Genomic DNA, 19736 nt, shown 5'->3' with positions numbered 1-19736 from the left:
CCAATACAGGTAAGTGTCAGAGGTTCTGTGATCTTAAAAAGCTTTTCTGTCTTTCTGGCTCTGTCTCTGGTCTTTCTTTTTTTTCTCTTTATACATTTATTTATCTATTTATTTTTATGAGGTGCTGAGGATTGAACCTAGCGCTGAGCCACAACCCCAGCCCCTGTCCCAGGTCTTTTTTTTTTTTTTTTGAGAGAAAGAGAGAGAATTTTTAATATTTATTTTTTAGTTTTCGGCGGACACAACATCTTTGTTTGTATGTGGTGCTGAGGATTGAACCCGGGCCGCACGCATGCCAGGCGAGCACGCTACCGCTTGAGCCACATCCCCAGCCCCAAGAATATCTTTTTTTTTTTTTTGATGGACACAACACAATGCTTTTATTTTTATGTGGTGCTGAGAATCCAACCTGGGTCCTGCCCGTGCTAGGTGAGTGCTCTACCACTGAGCCACAATCCCAGCCCCTGTCCCAGGTTTTTTACCCTCATTATTATTCCTGAATATAGAGCTCACTCCCTCCATGCTTTCTCATCTCACCTTTAGCAAAGCCATATGACTGTTTGTATCAATTCAAAGCCTAAAAATAAAATAAAGCCAAGCAGCAGATGTCCTCTTTCAACACAAGTTTTATTTTTACTTTTTAATGGCAATCACTCTACAGCAAAATTTGCTTACTACATTCTGGAATTTTGTTGATGGATCATCCAGTGTTATAATGAACATTAACTGTTATAGTCTACAACAAACAACAATGTCATAAAACACTGAATACTGAAGATGTGTTTGCCCATTAAATGATACCAGATGTCTAAGATTTATTCCTCATTTTTTTTTTTTTTTGTAGTGCTGGGTGTGGAATACAGGCCCTTGCACATGTTAAGCAAATGTTCTGCCACTGAGCTACATCCCCAGTCCTATTCCTCATGTTTTTATTTTTGTCTTTCCTCTTACCATTGAATTCTCAGCAAATATTCCCAAGTTACCTTTTTCAGGCTTTTTAAAAACCTGCTTCTATTTTTTTCCTTTTAATTTGGGAGTTCTGGGAAACCAGAAAACAAGTTTGTTAGAATTATGTTCAAAATTAGTACAATAGCCAGGTGTGGTGATACATGCCTGTAATCCCAGCTACTTTGGAGGCTGAGGCAGAAGGATTGTCAAGTTGGAGACGTTGGCTCAAAAATTTTAAAAAGGGGGTGGGTTGGGGTGGGGACATAGTTTCAGTGATAGAATAACCCTAGGTTCAATCTCCAGTATTGCATAAGAAACTTAAAGAAAAATAAATAAAAGAGTTTGGTAAATAATTGGAAGAACTAAGATTCAAACCCAAATAATGAGGGTCTGAGAACCTGTGCTTATAACCACTGGATTTTATTTTATTTAAAAAAATATTTTATGCCACACGCCTGTAATCCCAGCAGCTCTAGAGACTGAGGCAGGAGGATCGTGAGTTCAAACCAGCCTCAGCAAAAGCAAGGCACTAAGCAACTCAGTGAGACCCTCTCTCTAAATAAAATACAAAATACAGCTGGGGATGTGGCTCAGCGGTCGAGTGTCCTTGAGTTCAATCCTCAGTACCAATTTTTTTTTAAAAATTATTTTTTAGTTGTAGATGGACACAATAACTTTATTTTATTTATTTATTTTTATGTGGTGCTGAGGATTGAACCCTGTGCCTTATATGTGAGAGGTAAATGCTCCACCACTAAGCCCCAGCCCCAGCCCACCACTGGGTTTTAAATAAGAACATCTCAGTTTATGCTTCGTGTATTAGCATGATTATTGATAGTGTCGCAGTGCATTCTCAGAAGTCCCAATTTGAATGATAAATCATATGGTTACCTTAGTTCTAGGTGAATATACAAAGATGCTCAAAAATAAGAAAATTCTCAGGGGATCAAACACTGGGGGGATTTTCTGAGGCTGAATACATGTGAAATCAGATGGCAGAGGGAACTGGGAACCCAGCACAACGCTGGGTTCTGTGTTTAACAGGATCTGTGGTCAAGTGGGATTCAGGCCTGGAGCCTGTGAAAGCTAGGATGGGATCCAGGAACAACCAGCATGGGAAATAGTGGGTTACTATAATAATTAGTAATAGTTGCAAAAATGGTCACAGTACAACTCCTGTCAAGAAAGATGAAAGGTGTATTAACTGACCTTGACTCTTGGTTGGCCTCATGACTTTCTTTGTCTGAAAGGTGGTGATAGAAGTGACACCATCACTGATACCATGTGAGTTTTGAACACTGCCACCAGATGAACAAGGCTGGTCTAGTCTGGTAGAAAATGAGAACATGTGAAGAAGGACCAAGGCGCCCCAGCTGACAGTTGGTCATCTGCCAGATATGCAAACAAAGCTGCCTAGGACCAGTCAGCCTCCAATAGACCAGCCAACTAACTGTACATCCAGCAGCTCACTGTAAATGTATGAACAAGATCACAGAAGACTGCCCAGTTGAGCCCCGTCCAAATTGCTGACCCACAGCACAGAATTGGGAGCTGAATATCTGGTTGTTATTTTAAGCTACTGAGAGTTGAGATAGTTTGGGATACAGCAAAAACTAATTAATACATCAGGAAACCCTTACAAATATTTACAACTTCCATCCCTCAGAAGTCTAGGCGGCTGGCATGGTGGCACGTGCCTGTAATCCCAGTGACTTGGGAGGCTGAGGTGGGAGGATTGATTGCAAGTTCGAGGCCAGTCTCAGCAACTTACTGAGATCCTGTCTCAAAATAAAAAATAAAAAAGTACTGGGGATGTGGTTCAGTGGTAAAGGACCTCTGGGTTCAATCCCTGGTGTATGTGTGTGTATATATGTATGGGTGTGTGTATGTATGTGTGTATATGTGTGTGTGTGTGTGTGTATAATAAAATGAACATCTTCTCCCAGTTGAAGCATTACCTAGAGAACCCTTAATCCTATAATTTAGTTCCATATAGGATATTTTCCTATATCTACTAGAATCAGTTTTGTAACTGTAAATGTGATTTCTGTTGAGGGAGATTTTCTTTCTCTTCTTTAGGATAAAGACAACAGAATTGAGCTGGGTGTGGTGGCACATGCCTGTAATCCCAGCGAAATGGGAGGCTGATCACAAGTTCAAAGCCAGCCTCAGCAAAAGCAAGGCGCTAAGTAACTCAGTGAGACCCTGTCTCTAAATAAAATACAAAATAGGGCTGTGGATGTGGCTTAGTGGTTGAGTGCCCCTGAGAGAGAGAGAGAACACAAACAGAATTGAAAGTGTAGTCATAGAACAAAACAAGAAAAACCCATTTGGTAGCAGCTGGTCCTATTCATTGTTCAGGATGTATGCAGCTATAGGGAGGCAGCTAGTGCCTTGTTTCGGGGTTCCTCTTTCTGCCAAGGAGGAGGTAAGCCACCTGAGAAATTAAAGTCTAGAATAATTAGTAAAGGACAAAAGACAAAGTCAGAAGAGATAGTTTTAAAAGGGGCGTTCCTGATAGGTCCAGGACACAGAAGCCGGAGCTGAACAATTAGAAAATGGCGCCCATGACTTACTTAAGGGAGTACATCAAAGGCAGGGGTAAAGTTTCAAGGGTGGAGTCTTGCTTCCTGCTATCAGCGAACTGATTGACATCTTGGCAGGTCACACCCATCTCAGAGAGGCTGTGCAGCTACAGCAGGTCACCCCATCTCCAGTGCTGTGTGGGAACAGGCAGAGCTTAAATAGGGCTCACAATCTCACAATGTCTTTGAGTAGTCAACCAGAGGTAATATCCACTGGAAGTTCCCAGATACCAGGTTTCCCTAGTCACTAGGCTACGATGTGCAACAGTCCACACACAGCCCATGGACAGCTCTCAACATATAGTTAACAATATTGAATCAAAGATGGAAGGAACATATTGCTTCTGGATACAGATATGTAGGTTTCTTACATGTCAGGGGCATATACATTTTAAATAATGAGTGAATGTTGAATGAATTTTATATTGAGTTTAGCCTTGCCATAGGGCTCACTAGAGCAAGTAGCCTAGGACCTTTGGTACTGGGGATTGAACTCTGAACTCAAGGGCACACAACCACTGAGCCACATCCCCAGCCCTATTTTGTATTTTATTTAGAGACAGGGTCTCACTGAGTTGCTTAGGCTTTGAACTCATGATCCTCCTGCCTCAGCCTCCCCAAATCGTAGGACCTTTTATTTAGGACACAATTAAGTTGCCTTCTGCACCTTCCCTTACCTCCCTGCTTGGTACCTTCAATGTGACAGATCTTGTGGTGGCTGCTGCAATCACTTCCAGCAAAGCAAGGAGCTGTCTTTATTTAGGGTTTTATGGAATATGGAGTTGGTGGACTTCCAGAGGTGGGTGTGGGTTAGTTGGTGTCACTATGGAAACTTGCTTTTTCAGATGAGAATGCTGTGGATTGGCTGGCTTTTAAAAGCATAGGACTGTTTCTGGCTGGTTTTCAGAAGTGTGTTCACTTAGGCAAGTTGCCATTGATTCATTAAACTGAGGCAAGCTGTCATGGATCCATTAAGCCAGTTTAGAACTGGTTCTGGTGGTTATTTGTTGCCATAACTACAGAGCATTCAGTCTTTTCCTAAGGAGTGTGGGAACTATTTACAGGTCTTTGCCTTCAAGAAATCAGAATCTCTGTGGGTGACAGACATGCAAGCTATACACAGCATCAGCATAACAGAGAGGTTGAAAGCACAGGTGTCTTGCTAACCGTGGAAGACTGGATGCTTGCATTTACTTCTGCTCCTACCTGAATCTCTACCCAGATGATGAGAAAGGGATTAATAAACCTATGAGGAGGAAAACAACATGAGGGGAATCAACAGGAGGGGGGTACAAAAAAGCAGTTAACAGATGCCAAATTTTGGAAGCTCCCAAACCAGTTAGCAATTGCTAACTGATCTAACAAAACCAGAGAAAGCTAAAACCACATTGCCTGCAGAGGGAAACCAAGAAGCAAAATCCTGCCTTAGAATCCTGGAAAACCTGAAGAGTTGGTGGTACCAGTCATCTCTGAAGGCAGGGGGCGGTGTCGGGCTGAAAACAGAAGGGTGGGTTGAAAGTCTGTAAATGAAGCAATTCAGACCCTCATGTCCCTTTCCACACCACAGGTAACCAAGTACACAACCCAGCAGGAAATGGAAGGATATTGAAATGTACTGGCCTCAAACATAGCTGAAAGGCAGGGGGCCCTGCAGATCACAAGGGGACTAAGCAGAAATCAAGATATAATTTCAAAGTAGGATTCTAAAGCCTCCTTCCCTAAATTGGCCTCTAGAATGCTGGCATCCAAGTTGACACTCATCAAGGTTAGGAGCTGAAGGGAGAATTTCTCTCTGGAGAAAATGACCAACTGGGTTTTGCTGGAGATGCTGACACATTTCTGAGGAGGTTCCCTTTAGGGAATTACTAAAGGGAATTACTAAATTCCCTTTAGTAATTCTGCAGTAAAGTCTACAACTCAGTCCATTGCATTTTCCCACAAAGGTCTTCTTGTTGGGTTTTAGACCTCACTCTTAAAATACAAATGAATAGATAAGAATCAACATTGTAGGAAAGTCTCACTATGAAAAAATAAAAGACAAACAGAACAGAGTTTGGAGCTTGCATGTAAACACATGCCTGTAATTTCAGCAACTCTGAGACTCAGGAAGTAGAATCTAAATTTCAAGCCCGGCCTCAGCAACTTAGAGAAGCCCTAAGCAATTCAATAAGAACGTGTTCCAAAATAAAAAAGGATTGAGGATGTAGGTTATAAAGAGTGAGATTTTTTTAAAAAGCTATATTTAGAGGATTTAAAGATTTCCTGAAAGGGCCTGGGGTTTTGGCTCAGTGGTAGAGCGCTCGCCTAGCATGCATGAGGCACTGGGTTCGATCCTCAGCACCACATAAATGTAAAATAAAGATTTTGTGTCCACCTAAAACTTAAAAAATAAATATTAAAAAAACTCCTGAAAATAAAAATCATAGTAGAAATTAAAAAATTAAGAGAAATTTATCAAAAGATGTCACATAGTTATATAACTTTGAGGATGTTATTCAACCTCTCTGCATCTTATTTTCTTTTCTATAAAATGGGGAAAATGGTAGAAAGTAACCTAAGTGTTGTCATGCGTATTTCATACATGTAATGTGCATATAGTTATAGCTACATTATTTTTTCAATTGCTATCTTGCCATTTATATCAGAGCAGATACTAGTTTCTTGATTAGTTTTAGCCTATAAATAGAATTGTTTGAATAATTGCTATTTATTTTAAAAAATTACTCTAACCTGGGCACAGTGGTACGTGCCGATAATTCCAACTAGCTGGAAAGCTAAAGCAGGAGGATTCCAAGTCTGAGACTATCCTGGGCAACCTAGCAAGATCCTGTCTCAAAAATATACTTTAAAAAAAAAAAAGGGCTGAGGTTGTGGCTCAGCATTAGAGCGCTGGCCTAGCACGTGCGAGGCCCTGGAATCCATATTCAGCACTACATAAAAATAAATAAATAAAGGTATTGTGTCCAACTACAACTGGGGGTGGAGGTGGGGGGAGGCTGGGTTGTGAAAAATTACCTCCGTGTCTGTGTGGTCTTTTCGTGCCAGCCCACACCACGCAGAGGGACCCAGATTCCATCGCCCTGGGGGACATGGATGGTAGCTACCCGCCTGGCAAAATCCTACAAAAGTCACCGGTAATCTAACTTCCATGGGGTATGGAATATGGGAGGCACTCAGAGCAGAACAGTGTACAGGATGGGGACCCCAGAGCTGCAAGCAGAGTTTCTGGTCACATGGAAAACATGCGAAAACGGCTCTAGCACAGGGCCACCGGCAACCTGGTGGATTCCTTCAAGCCCCGCCTCCTGCGCTTTCGCAGGCTTCCTTTTGGTCCCCCACCATCCTGGGGCGGGACTTCCGGCCCGCCCTCCAGTTTGGCGGAACCTGTATCTCCCAGCATTGCTGTCTGTCACATGCAAACACCCAGCTCCGGATATATACTTGCTAATGAAAAATTTTCTTAACAGGCAGGGTCCAAACCAACGAACTTCTTCGTTTTTATACTTAATTCTTTCCCTATGCTGAGTTACATAAACTAACCTCTAATCCCATCAACAGGTTTTTCCAAGAAATTTGATTTCCCATTCTCTCTATAGCTATGCTAAGGAAGAGTTGCAAAAAATTATTATGTTAACAAAAGATGTTCTACTTATGTTTTCTCACACATTATTTTTATTTTTAGGGACACTAGAGATAAATTTGACCATTATGAGAACAGAAGCTGGAAATCTAAAATGTTTAATCTCACAACATTATGACGAAAATTTTTATTCTTCTGATTTCTAAATATGTAAACACAAGGATTAAATATGTATATGCACAAAAATCCTATTTTAACTTCATTACATGTCAAAGTTTTCATAGATAAAAGAGTGCATTCATAATATTTAAAGTAAAATAAAAGTGAATACAAACACTTTAAAAAATTTTTTAGTTGTTGATAAACCTTTATTTTATTTATTTATATGTGGTGCTGAGAATCAAACTCATTGCCTCACACATGCCAGGCAAGTAAGCTACTGCTCAGCCCCAGCCTCAGCCTCCATCCAAATTCTTTAAAATTGTGATTTAATAAAATTCAATTTAAAATAGATAAATAAGGGCTGGGGATGTGGCTCAAGCGGTAGCGCGCTCGCCTGGCATGTATGCTGTCCGGGTTCGATCCACAGCACCACATACAAACAAAAATGTTGTGTCCACTGAAAACTAAAAAATAAATATTAAAATTATCTCTCTCTCTTTTTTTTAAAATAGGTAATTAAATAAAAACAGACAATGTCTTCATTCTTAATACATATTGTTCCAGCTGGTTAAATAATCTACATAATTTTTATTTTATTTTATTTTTTTAAATTTTTTATTGTTGGTTATTCAAAACATTACATAGTTCTTGATATATCATATTTCACCCTTTGATTCAAGTGGGTCATAATTTTTAATTTAAAGGATAATTAACCTATATGTCTATTTACTTCTAACAGTTTTTCTTCAACAGGAAATACATAACTCATTATGTACATTTACCTGATGCCCTGCCTTTTGCAGTTACGGATAAATTCACAATAAATGTAATTCATTATATAAATGCCTGTTTCAGGAGATACTTAATGACTTATACAGTGAAGATTCAAACATCAAGTAATCTTAACTCCTAACTACTGTTTAGGTTTTCATCAAGTGGTGAACAAATATAATTCTATGTACAAAGATGTCCAAAAACTTTGGCTACATTTTCATTGAAATATTTCTTCTTATTAAAATACAATAATTTATCTAGATTTAGAGATTTACAGGAATTGTTCCAAAATGTAACCAAAAAGAAGAAGTCTAGAAAGAAAGAAATGCTTCTACAGAGAGGAAAGAAAAATTAGAGAGTCCTAGAAGGAAGAAAGAAAACATCTTTGGGTAAAACAGGTCTTCATGTATTGAAGGTTTCTAATAATAGAAAGAAAAAGGTTTTTCTGGATAGAGGAGTCTTTATATGATTATACACAGAAGGTTCTAAATAGGTGATGTAAAAGGTTTGAGTAAATAGAGAACAGATATGTGTAACTAAATTGATTATAAATATATAGAACAATCAATTAAAAATATTTGAGGCTTGGGCTGGGGTTGTGGCTCAGTTGCAGAGCGGTTGCCTAGCATGTGTGAGGCACTGGGTTTGATTTTCAGCACCAAATAAAAATAAATAAAATAAAGGTCCACTGACACACACACACACACACAAAAAAAAAAAAAAATTGAAAAAAAAATTTGAGGCTTTTCCCTAAGAGCAAATATTAACATGCTAATATAAACCAAAATTTTAACCTACACATTGAGATGACAAAAACTTCTTGAAACATTTATCTACTCTCATTCTAATAGAATAATTACTTATGCCTAGTAAGTTTTATTATTTAAAAAAGGACTAATTTTTAAGAAATTAAGAGTCATACATTTTGATTAAATGGTAATTGTTTGCAAATACCACCTTGAGTTCCAAGTGTCAAACCTCTCTTTGAAAGATAAATTTAATTGATTTTAAAACATCAATATAATAATAATTATTATTACTAATTCTTATATATCAATTGTATCTCTGTTTCCTAAATATATAAATCCTTAATTATAAGGTTTAAGAGAACATTTTACTAAACTGATGCTCTACAAACTAGTTTTTTATAATGGTTTCTTAACAACTCATCCAATAATGAGCAAAATAATTAAAAATCTAATCATATGATTTATTCTGTAATTATATAAAACTTAAATGTTACTACATTGGAAAGTAAGCTTAGGTATATTTTTAAAAGACAATTGAGAGGCACTAGCTTATTAAAAGGGTAACATAAGATATAAAAATATTTTAACACCTTATCTCAAGAAGGGATTAAAAGTTCTCTTAATTTGTCCATTTCATATTTTAGATAGTCTGTATTATCCCAAAGATTGCATACCAAAGTTTATAAACTGATATTCAGATGGAAAAATGAAATTAATTTTGATATTAAAACATCTTACCTAACTTTTGCCAAGAGACCCATTGTTAGAAAAATTAACAAGTATACATAAAAATCTCTTAGGGTTCTACTATTGTAAGTACTGTCCATAGTTAACTGCTATTGGCATCTAATACATACCCTTCTAAACTTTTTTTCTATACACATAGATATGCATATTTTATATAAAAATATAGGATCATATTAGTATTTACAAAACTTATAAACTTATACATGATTGATGTTCTTTTACAGTGACACTTTTAATGTCAAATTTTCTATCATATAGTTCCTTTATCCAAAACCTTATGTTAAACATTTGAGTTGATCTTACTACCTAAAATACAAAGTTATTAAAGATATTTATACAACTATATCTTTATACATAAAAATTGTTTTGACATAAGTCCTTTGAGATGCTTTTGCTGGGTCAATGCCATATAAAATTTTTCTAAATAATTTGTTAAATCACTGTCCTAAGCAATACTACTGATACACTTTTACTCATCAATATTTAAAGTACTGATTCCCCATACTTAGATCAACATTAGATTTAATGATAATAAAAATTATTTTTTCCTAAGTTGGTAAGTAAAAGGTTATTCATTCTCCTATTTCATTTCTCATTATTAGTATTAAAGAAAAATTTTTTCCCTATACTCGCTAAACACAAATATAATTTTTATTCAAAAAATATTCTATTTATGTCTTCTATACCTTTATAGAGGTTAATCATACATTTGATAAAAATTAAACTTTCATTTACTATAATTCCTTTCTAACTCAATAATACTAACCTTAACATGCCTAATACATAACTCTTGCCAATTTTCCCGGCCAACTAAAGATAGTAAATCTTTTCTTCTTATTAAAATACTTGTACTATAGTAGGTCATTGTATACAGTTTAAGGCCAATAATATTCTGACTTATATCAACTTTTTCTTCAATTTTAAAAAATAATAAAGGGGGAAAAAGAACCCTACATGTCTCCGCTAAATCTCACAAAAATATTTTAAAATTTCTTTAAATCATGACACTCAAAGTCTTACTGCTACTGAGCAACACATGGAACAAAAGGATAAATCAGATTTCAAAGAAAGATTCTAAATCTGTCATCATGGAAAATGGCTGAAAAACCTGACACAGGAAGGTAAATCTCCAACCACAATATTTACAGTCATACAGACTTTGTGAGCTGTCAGGTAAGTAAAATCAATGGAGAGACTTCTATGGACCCATTCCACAAGTCCATCTTGAATGTGCGTAGCAATGTGGACTAAAGAACACATCCCGGGGCTGAGATTGTGGCTCAGTGGTAGAGTGCTCCTCTAGCATGAGAGAGGCCCTGGGTTTGATCCTCAGCACCACATAAAAATAAATAAGTAAAATAAAGGTATTGTGTCCAACTACTTTTAAAAAATAAATGTTTAAAAAAAACTACACACATCCCAGTATTTATTAATGATACTCATATGATGGATGGTCTTACCGATACTCATGTTACACCCATCCATGGGTTTAAGCATACAGGCTTCAGTAGGAACCTAACTATATGTTGGTCCCATAATGAACATACTGGCTATTTAAAGGTAACTCTTGAGGAAAGGACAACATAGGAAGACAGCCAATCATAATGGTACTTAGGACTTAATATTATATCTGGACAGTTGTTAAAATAGAATGATTATTGAAATAGAATTTTCTCATAACAAGCCACTTATTTCTACAGAATATCCAACAACGTTATTGCCCCAATACAATAAAATACAATAAAAATTGGAATCTTTCCTGAACGATAATGATGTACAAACGCTTTGCCAGTGCGACATAAAATTTCTAATAAATAAGTTTTGGGGTTAACCTTCAAAAATTGATAAAAGGCAGTCATCAAGATGCCACTTCCTATACAAAGTCTAAAGCCAAGTATGCTTAACATGGAAGCACTGTCACAAAATGTGTTTTACTTCTAATTCTTCAAAGAAATTTGCAAATAACCGTGTTTAATTTGGATTCTTAATTTAGTAAAAGATCTAAGAAGCTAAAAATATAATTGAGTTATCTAAAACTATTTTCAGAATACAAAAACAAGACTAGATATACTATCATTTTGACTCTTTAAAAATTCATATGATTTAAATTACTCCCTATTATTTGGGTATTGTTTTCAGAAAAAAAAAAGAAAGAGAGAGAGAGAGAGAGAGAGGGAAATGGGAAATTCATGGAACCTATTGTTAGCTCTTTTGGTCTCTATACTCACTTATTAGAGTGACAATTTAGGGGTTGGACTCCATTTTATTTTTTCAAAAATTATGTACTCAGCACCTATTCCCACATGTCAGGTAACTATACTAGATGCTGGTATTTTGAGATTTCATAATTGCCTTTAAGAAATATAAAAATGCCTGTCTAAAAAACTTTTTTAAAATGTGGGACTCTAAATTAAAGGTGAGGAAATCTCTCTCAGGCAGACAAAAAGACAGAGATGGGAAATAGGAAAGCAAAGATAAGAAATCTAGAAAATGAACCCAGGAGATGAAACATGTGCACAACAAGCGTTTGGGGAGTGGGGAGGAAATTATCAGATAAATGATTTTTAATTTGAAAAACCCTTTCAGAATTAAGTTTCTGGTTAAAGAGGCCCAGTGAGTTTACCAAGGTACCTATCTTGAAATTTTAGAACCCATCAGATAAACAAAAGGATTATTAAAGTTTCCAGGTTGAAAAAAGGGTCACATGTGAAAGATTCAGAATCATAACGGCATTGGGTACTCAGCAGTGACACTGTAAGCTATAAAGGCAACAGAACAATGTCTTCAAAATTCTGAGAGAAAAACTATGTCTCATCTGGAATTATAAACTGCGCCATAAATGCCATGTGAGGATGGAGAACAGGTTTTTTTTTTTTTTTTTGTGGTACTGGTGATTGAACCCAATGGTACTCTACCACTGAACTATAATCCCCAGAACTTTTTATTTTGAGACAGCATCTTGCTAAACTGCTGATGCTGGTCTGGAACTTGTGATCCTACTGCCTCAGCGTCCCAAATAGCTGGGATTACAGGCATGTGCCACTACACCTAGGTGAGAATGGAGAAATTTTAAAATCTAATATTTTACCCCTAATATTCCTTTCTCAGAAAACTATAGGAAATTAAAGAAAAGAGGTTAGGGATGGGGGTGTGGCTCAGTGGTAGAGTGCTTACTTTATATGCATGAAGCCCTGGGTTCAATCCCCAGCATCATGCAGTGCCCCTTACCACCCCAAAATCGTGTGTGCACAAATATCTGATTGCAGTTGAGCAGCTACACTAGACCCAGCAGTACAGATTGAGCAGGTCAGAGAGCTTTGGGAGAGAATTTCCAGGAAAATTAAGTTCCTATAGTACTTAAAGGACTTATGTGTATTAAGATGTAGACAAGAATTTGGGGATGATAGGGTGATTGACAAGCGATATTTCTAAGGAGAAAATGAAGCACACAAATTTCTTTTGTTTGCCTAGACAACTAAGCAATTAGGCCTTAGGCAAGTTTTTTTCCCCCACATTAAAAAAAAAATTTAAGATGTTGATGGACCTTTGTTTTATTCATTTATTTATATGCAGTAATGAGAATCATAGCCAGTACCTCTCACATGCTAGGTAAGTTCTCTACCACTAAGCCATAACCCTAGCCCCTTTCCCCTATATTTTTTATTGGTGTATTGTAGTGGTGCATAATGGTGGGATCTGTTGTTAATGTATTAGTTCATGCACACAATGTAACAATATAATTTGGCCAATTGGCTCCCCAGGACCCCTTCCCCCCTCCTTCCCCTCCTTTCACCTACTGGTCCCTTTCCTCTATTCTATTGATCTCCCTTTGATTTTCACGAGATGCCCACCTCCACCCCAACACACACACCTTTATTTTCCTTTTTCCTCTCTAGCTACCACATATGAGAGAAAACATAGAACCTTTCACTTTCTGAATTTGGCTTATTTTGCTTGACATATTGTTCTCAAGTTCCATCCATTTTCTTGCAAATGGCACAATTTCATTTTTCTTTATGGCTGAAAAAAACTTCATTATATATATACACCACATTTTCTCCATCCATTCACCTGTTGATGGACTCCTAGGCTTGTTCCATGGTTTAGCTATTGTAAATTGTGCTGCTATAAACATGGGTATGCATATATCACTGTAATATGATGACTTTAATTCTTCAGAATAAATACCAAGGAGTGGTATAGCTGGGTCATATGGTGATTCTATGCTTAGTGTTTTGAGGAACCATCGAACTGACTTCTATTGTTGTTCCAATTCACAACCCACCAATAATGTGAAAGTGCTCCTTTTTCTCCACATCCTCTTCAGCCTTTATTATTGTTTGTATTTTTTTTAAAGAGAGAGAAAGAGAGAGAGAGAGAATTTTAATATTTATTTTTTTTTTAGTTTTCGGCAGACACAACTTCTTTGTTTGTATGTGGTACTGAGGATCGAACCCGGGCCACACACATGCCAGGCGAGCGTGCTACCGCTTGAGCCACATCCCCAGCCCCATTTGTTTGTATTTTTTAACATTTATTTTTTAGTTATAGTTGAACACAATACCTTTATTTTGTTTATTTATTTTTATGTGGTGCTGAAGATCAAACCCAGGGCCTTGCACATGCTAGGCAAGTGCTCTACCACTGAGCCACCAACCCCAGCCCTTATTGTTTGTATTCTTGATGACTGCCTACACAATTTTTAAAATAAGGCAGACACATCTTTTATATTTTATTTAAAAGTTAGGCATACTATAAGGTTTGGCAGAAAAATTCTGAGGAGAAGAAATGAAATTAATTTTCTTTTTTTAAATATTTATTTTTTAGTTTTAGGTGGACACAATATCTTTATTTTATATTTATGTGGTACTGAGGATTGAACCCAGTGCCTCATGCATGCTTGGCAAGCATTCTACCATTGAGCCACAAACCCCAACCCCAGAAATTAATTTTCTTAATGAAACAAAATATTCTGTTTAAACAAAATAATTTCAATAGCTCTTCTACTCAAAGAAGCATATTTAGTTTAAAGAATGATAGGGCATGATAACATTATTTTGAATGAAAAACAAACCTAGTCCTGTTACAGATGCTACCTTAAGAATAATATGTAATTCTTTATACTTTGCTCTTCTATAGTTATGACAATATATAAGCATTCTTTGAAGTAGACAATGGCATTCTACCAGTTACAGAATACATAAATTGTATCATGTAGTTTTTTTTTTCAAAGCAGGAAACACTGTTGATATCTTTATTTACTTATTTGTGGTGCTAGGATTTAAACCCAGGGCTTCATACATGCCAGGCAGACACTCTACCACTGAGCCACATCCTTAGCCCTCATATAGTTTTGTTTTGGAGTTGTAGATGGACAGCATGCCTTTATTTTATTTTATTTATTTTTTTAACGTGGTACTAAGGATTGACTCCAGTGTCAGGCAAGCACTCTGCCACTGAGCTACAGCTACAGCCCCCTTCGACTGTTTTTTTAATTTAATACACACATAAATAAAAATTTGATCAAATAAAAACTCAGTGTTTTTCTTATGGAAATGGAAAGGAATGGAGGAATAGAGGTGAGATTGCATTACTTGGAAACATTTTTATTATACGTTAAGTCTGTTGATTAAAAGACTATTTTTACTATTATTTTCCTTAGATGCTTAGGCAAGTTTTTATTCCAGAGCAAACATAAATGTGTAGAAGCAGTATCATTTTACTGAGGTACACTACATGTAATTAGTCTACTGTATGGCTCAGCTGTACCTGGCACATAGGAAAAGATTAACAAATTTAGCCTTGCCGGAAGTATTAAGTGATGTAATATATAAAGTTTTATAAGAGGACTTTTGAAATTAGAACTTAATTCTATAAAGAGCAGACAGGAAAGACTCTGTAGTGATAGGAAGTCATCACTGGGCAGAGATGGATGAATAGAGTTTGACAGATGATAAGTTGGAAGGACATTTCAGTGGAGAAAGGTATAAGGTGCAACACAGAGGTCTGACAGTCCATTATGTGTTAGCAAGAAAACATGAGCCAAGGATTTATAACCTGCTAAATTGGCTTTTGAGAATGAAGGCCATAGACAAATTGTTATGAGATTTGAAAACCCAGGGAATATTTCTCCCACAAATTCTTCCTTTGGAATAAACATTAGTTTCATATAATCAAAGTGATTACATAGACTAAGACATAAAGACATGTGGCTTTGATCATTAAGAGCTCAATGTCACAAAAAAAGAGATAGTTATACATTATATACTTTCTAATGCAAGAGTGGCTAAGTCTAATCATGACAGAAACCTATGATAGGTGGAGACTAATTTTGTGGGAAGTCACTACTGAGCTATTTAAAATCTTCTTCACTTGGGTTGCAGGTCATTTTGTGGCTCCTCCCACTTAGTGGATTACGCAATGGGAGATTGCTCTGTAGCTCTGGAATTGGACATGACCCTTTGGGCCTTGACAGCCCACCTCCTACCTTATTTGGCAAAAGAACATTCTGTAGAAAACCTTTGATGTTACCCTCATATAAATAAACCAAACACAGGCGCTCTCTCTTTCCAGTGTGGAAGCTCGAACCCTAAGGTCAAAGAGCTGTCCCACCCCTGGTTTCTTTCTTTCTTTTATTTATTTATTTTTTGTTATAGGTGGACACAATACTTATTATTGTATTTATTTATTTTTATGTGGTGCTGAGGATCAAACCCAGTGCCTCACGCATGCCAGGTGAGCATTCTACCACTAAGCCACAACCCCAGCCCTCTTTTTTTTTTTTTAATATTTATTTTTTAGTTGTAGTTAGACGCAATACCTTTATTTTACTTAATTATTTTTATGTGGTGCTGAGGATGGAACCCACGTGCTAGGTGGGTGCTCTGCCGTTGAGCCAAACCCCAGCCCCCCACCCCCACTTTCTAAAATTACTTTCTGTGTAGTGTGGTTTTTTCACCACCTTCATAGCTTTATTTCACAGCCAGCTCACTCCACGCAGAGGAAACCCAAATTCCACCGCCCGCACGGGACGTGGGTGGGATAATTTGAGATAAAATTTGGAAGAACCTAGATGCCTAGTATTAACCAGAGGGAAGGAAAGGTAGGGGTCAAGGATGACACTGAGATTTCTAGTGTAGGTCACCTTCCAGTATGCAATCCAATATTTCTTAGCTTTAGGCTGGTGATACAATCTTCTGGATCTCTGAATCACACAATTTGTTTTGTTTAATTCTGCTCTCAGATGCAGAAGATGGAATTAATCATACAGCTCAATTCCTAGAACAGTATCATTATTAGTCTGTGCAAGGTTCCTCTCTTGTTTTATTGACTCCTTATTAACCCCATTTCCCACTTGTATCTCCTTCCCCCTGCTTTTCTTTCTTTCTTTTTTCTTCTTCTTCTCCTCCTTCTCCTTCTTCTTTTTTTTTTGTACTTGGGATTGAACTCAGGGGCACCCAACCACTGAGCCACAGCCCCAGTCCTATTTTGTGTTTTATTTAGAGGCAGGGTCTCACTGAGTTGCTTAGCACCTTGCTTTTGCTGAGCCTGGTTTTGAACTTGCGACCCTTCTGCCTCAGCCTCCTGAGCCACTGGGATTACAGGTGTGCACCACCGCACCCAGCTCCTTCTCTCTTAAAGACATGTATTCTAATCTATCTAATGTAGTTTTGTTTGCCTGGTTCTTACAAAAATAGGCATCTTTGTCTGCATACGTATTTTTGTTTGCAAAATATGTGCATCATATCCATCTTAATCTTGGGCATTATGCTCTAAGTCAAGCCATGGAGAAGATGCCCACATGCACATATGATCTGTTGCTTCCAATTGCTGCACAGTACTCCATGTGTGCATCCACCAATTTCATTGATCTACTCTCTCAGTGGTGAACACCCACACTATCTCCCACTCATGACATCATAAATATTATTACCATGAACATTCTGCATATGTCCCTTATAAATCTGAGACTATTTTAATATTGGCAAGAACTTAAATATCTCCCAATGCTTATTCAGTGATAACAAAGTATTTAGTGAATATTACTTATAGCACGGTTTGAGGTTCTAGGTATATAATGGGAAACAAGATAGACAAGTCCTTCCCCAAATAACTCACATTATAGAGTAGGGAAACAGAATAAAGAAAACTTTACATGTAGTAAAAAAAAATCATATGAAGAGAAATAAAACATAATATGCTACTGTCATAATGACTACTTTAGGTAGATAAGAAAAATATTAGAGCTAAAACCTTGAATGACAAGAAAAAGTCAGTTGAAGTGGAGATGTAGGTTAAGAACCTCCTAGGGTGTGGGATGATGGTTAGAAAGGAGTGACCTTAACATATGCGGAGAGCAGTATGAAAGCCAGGGTAGGCAGGCTGTAGGTGAGGAGTGTGGTTTAAGACAACAGTATTAGTTATCTATGGCTAGGTAACAATATTACCACAAATATAGCATCTTAAAACAACTTATTATCTCCTTCTGTGGATCAGGAATTCAGGCACAGCTTAACTGGGTTCTCTGTAAAGCTGTAATCGAGGTGTTGGCCAGGGTAGGGGTCTCATCTGAAGCTTATTAAGGATCTGTTTCTGAGCTTGAGTAGTTGTGGGAAACTCAGTCCCTTATGGCTGTTGGATTGAGGAGCTCAATCTCTTGCTGGCTGGTTATTCCCAACTTGGTTGCTTGCTTCCTCAAAGACAGCAAAGGAAAGAGAGTCTCCCAGCAAGATGGGCTATCATCTTATGTAATGTTACCATGGAAGTGACATCTCATCACCTTTGCTGTATTCTATGTTTAAACACATTCATATCCCACCTGCTGGGCAAGGAACACACAAGGAATGAATATCTAGAGGTGGGGGATCATGGGGGTCCACCTTAGAGTCTGTCAGCTACAATAATGTCAGGGAGGTTGCAGGTGGGAGGCTGGCAGAAAGATTATATTATGAACACCATCATTTTTGGAGGAGAGGTACTGGAGATTTAATCAAGGGCTTCCTTCATGCTACACATGTGTTTGACCATTGAGCTATATACTTAGCTCCCACCATCTTAGATAGTATGGATTTTCTTTCTAAGTAGGGTAGAAAACAATTTTGACTCTTAAACAGGGAATTCTATATGATTTACACTTCTTAAATATCTCTCTGCTTAAGTGTCTAGGAGAAATTTATAGTGGTACCAAGAAGGAAGCAAGAAATCCAGAGATGTCTGTTGCTATATCCTGCATAAAAGATGGAAGCCTGGCTTTGGTGATAGAGTATATAGAGAAAAGTGGATAGAACTGCTATCAACTTGATTTATCATGGGACTCTTCACAGACAAATTAAGTAATTTGCCCAAGTTCACAAACTATCATGGGAAGAGCCAGAAGTAGAACTCTCCCTGAGTCAGTCCAGTTCTCTTTCTATTTTCTATATGTGATTATAGATGCCATGTTTCAGTTCCTGCCTCTATCTCTCACCTCCAAATTTTGCTTCACACAAAGTACAGGTTGCTTTGAAGGAGAATCAGTTGCTTTTGTTAATTATTTTATTAATGTTACCAATTCCAAAAGCATCTTTTAGAGTTGCTGTAACTCTAAAAGACGCTTTTGGAATTGGTAACATTAATAGTGGTAGTGGTAGGTAGAGCTAGCAAAGGCAATTGTCTTTGAGAGAAGACGTCTACTGCAGCATGAGCAAGAAGCCCTAGAATTTATTCTCATGTGTAGTAAGTTCTGTGATGTCCCCGGGCACACATTTATAGAAGTCTGGGTGGCCCCCAAAATGCAACGCATGTGAAAGGAGACTGTGCTATCTTCTCAATTTGCACTCCTCTGAGATGTGTGGGGTGCCAGTTATAGGAATTCTTTATGCAGTATCCTATTTCCTTTCCTTAGGCTGTCTAAATGGTTAAGAAGTTTCCATGGGATGCATTCCTCCTGGCTCAATACTAGTCTTCTAGTGTACACAATAGCATGAGTTGGAAACTGCTTTTGTAAGAATAACTACCAGCCAGGTGTGTGATGGCACAGACCTATAATCCTAGTGACTTAGCAGGCTGAGGCAGAAGGATCACCAAGTTTGAGGTCAGCCTGAGCAGTATAGTGAGATTCCATCTCAAAACAAAATAAAAAGGGCTGGGGATATAGCTCAGGGGTAAAACACCCCTGGGTTCAATCCCCAGTACTGCTGGGAAAAAAATTAA

The sequence above is a fragment of the Marmota monax genome, unplaced genomic scaffold (genome assembly GCF_021218885.2).
Source record: "Marmota monax isolate L192 unplaced genomic scaffold, Marmota_monax_Labrador192_F-V1.1 WCK01_AAM20220418_F8-fsc00012, whole genome shotgun sequence".
NCBI lineage: Eukaryota > Metazoa > Chordata > Mammalia > Rodentia > Sciuridae > Marmota > Marmota monax.
This window is presented reverse-complemented; position numbering follows the sequence as displayed.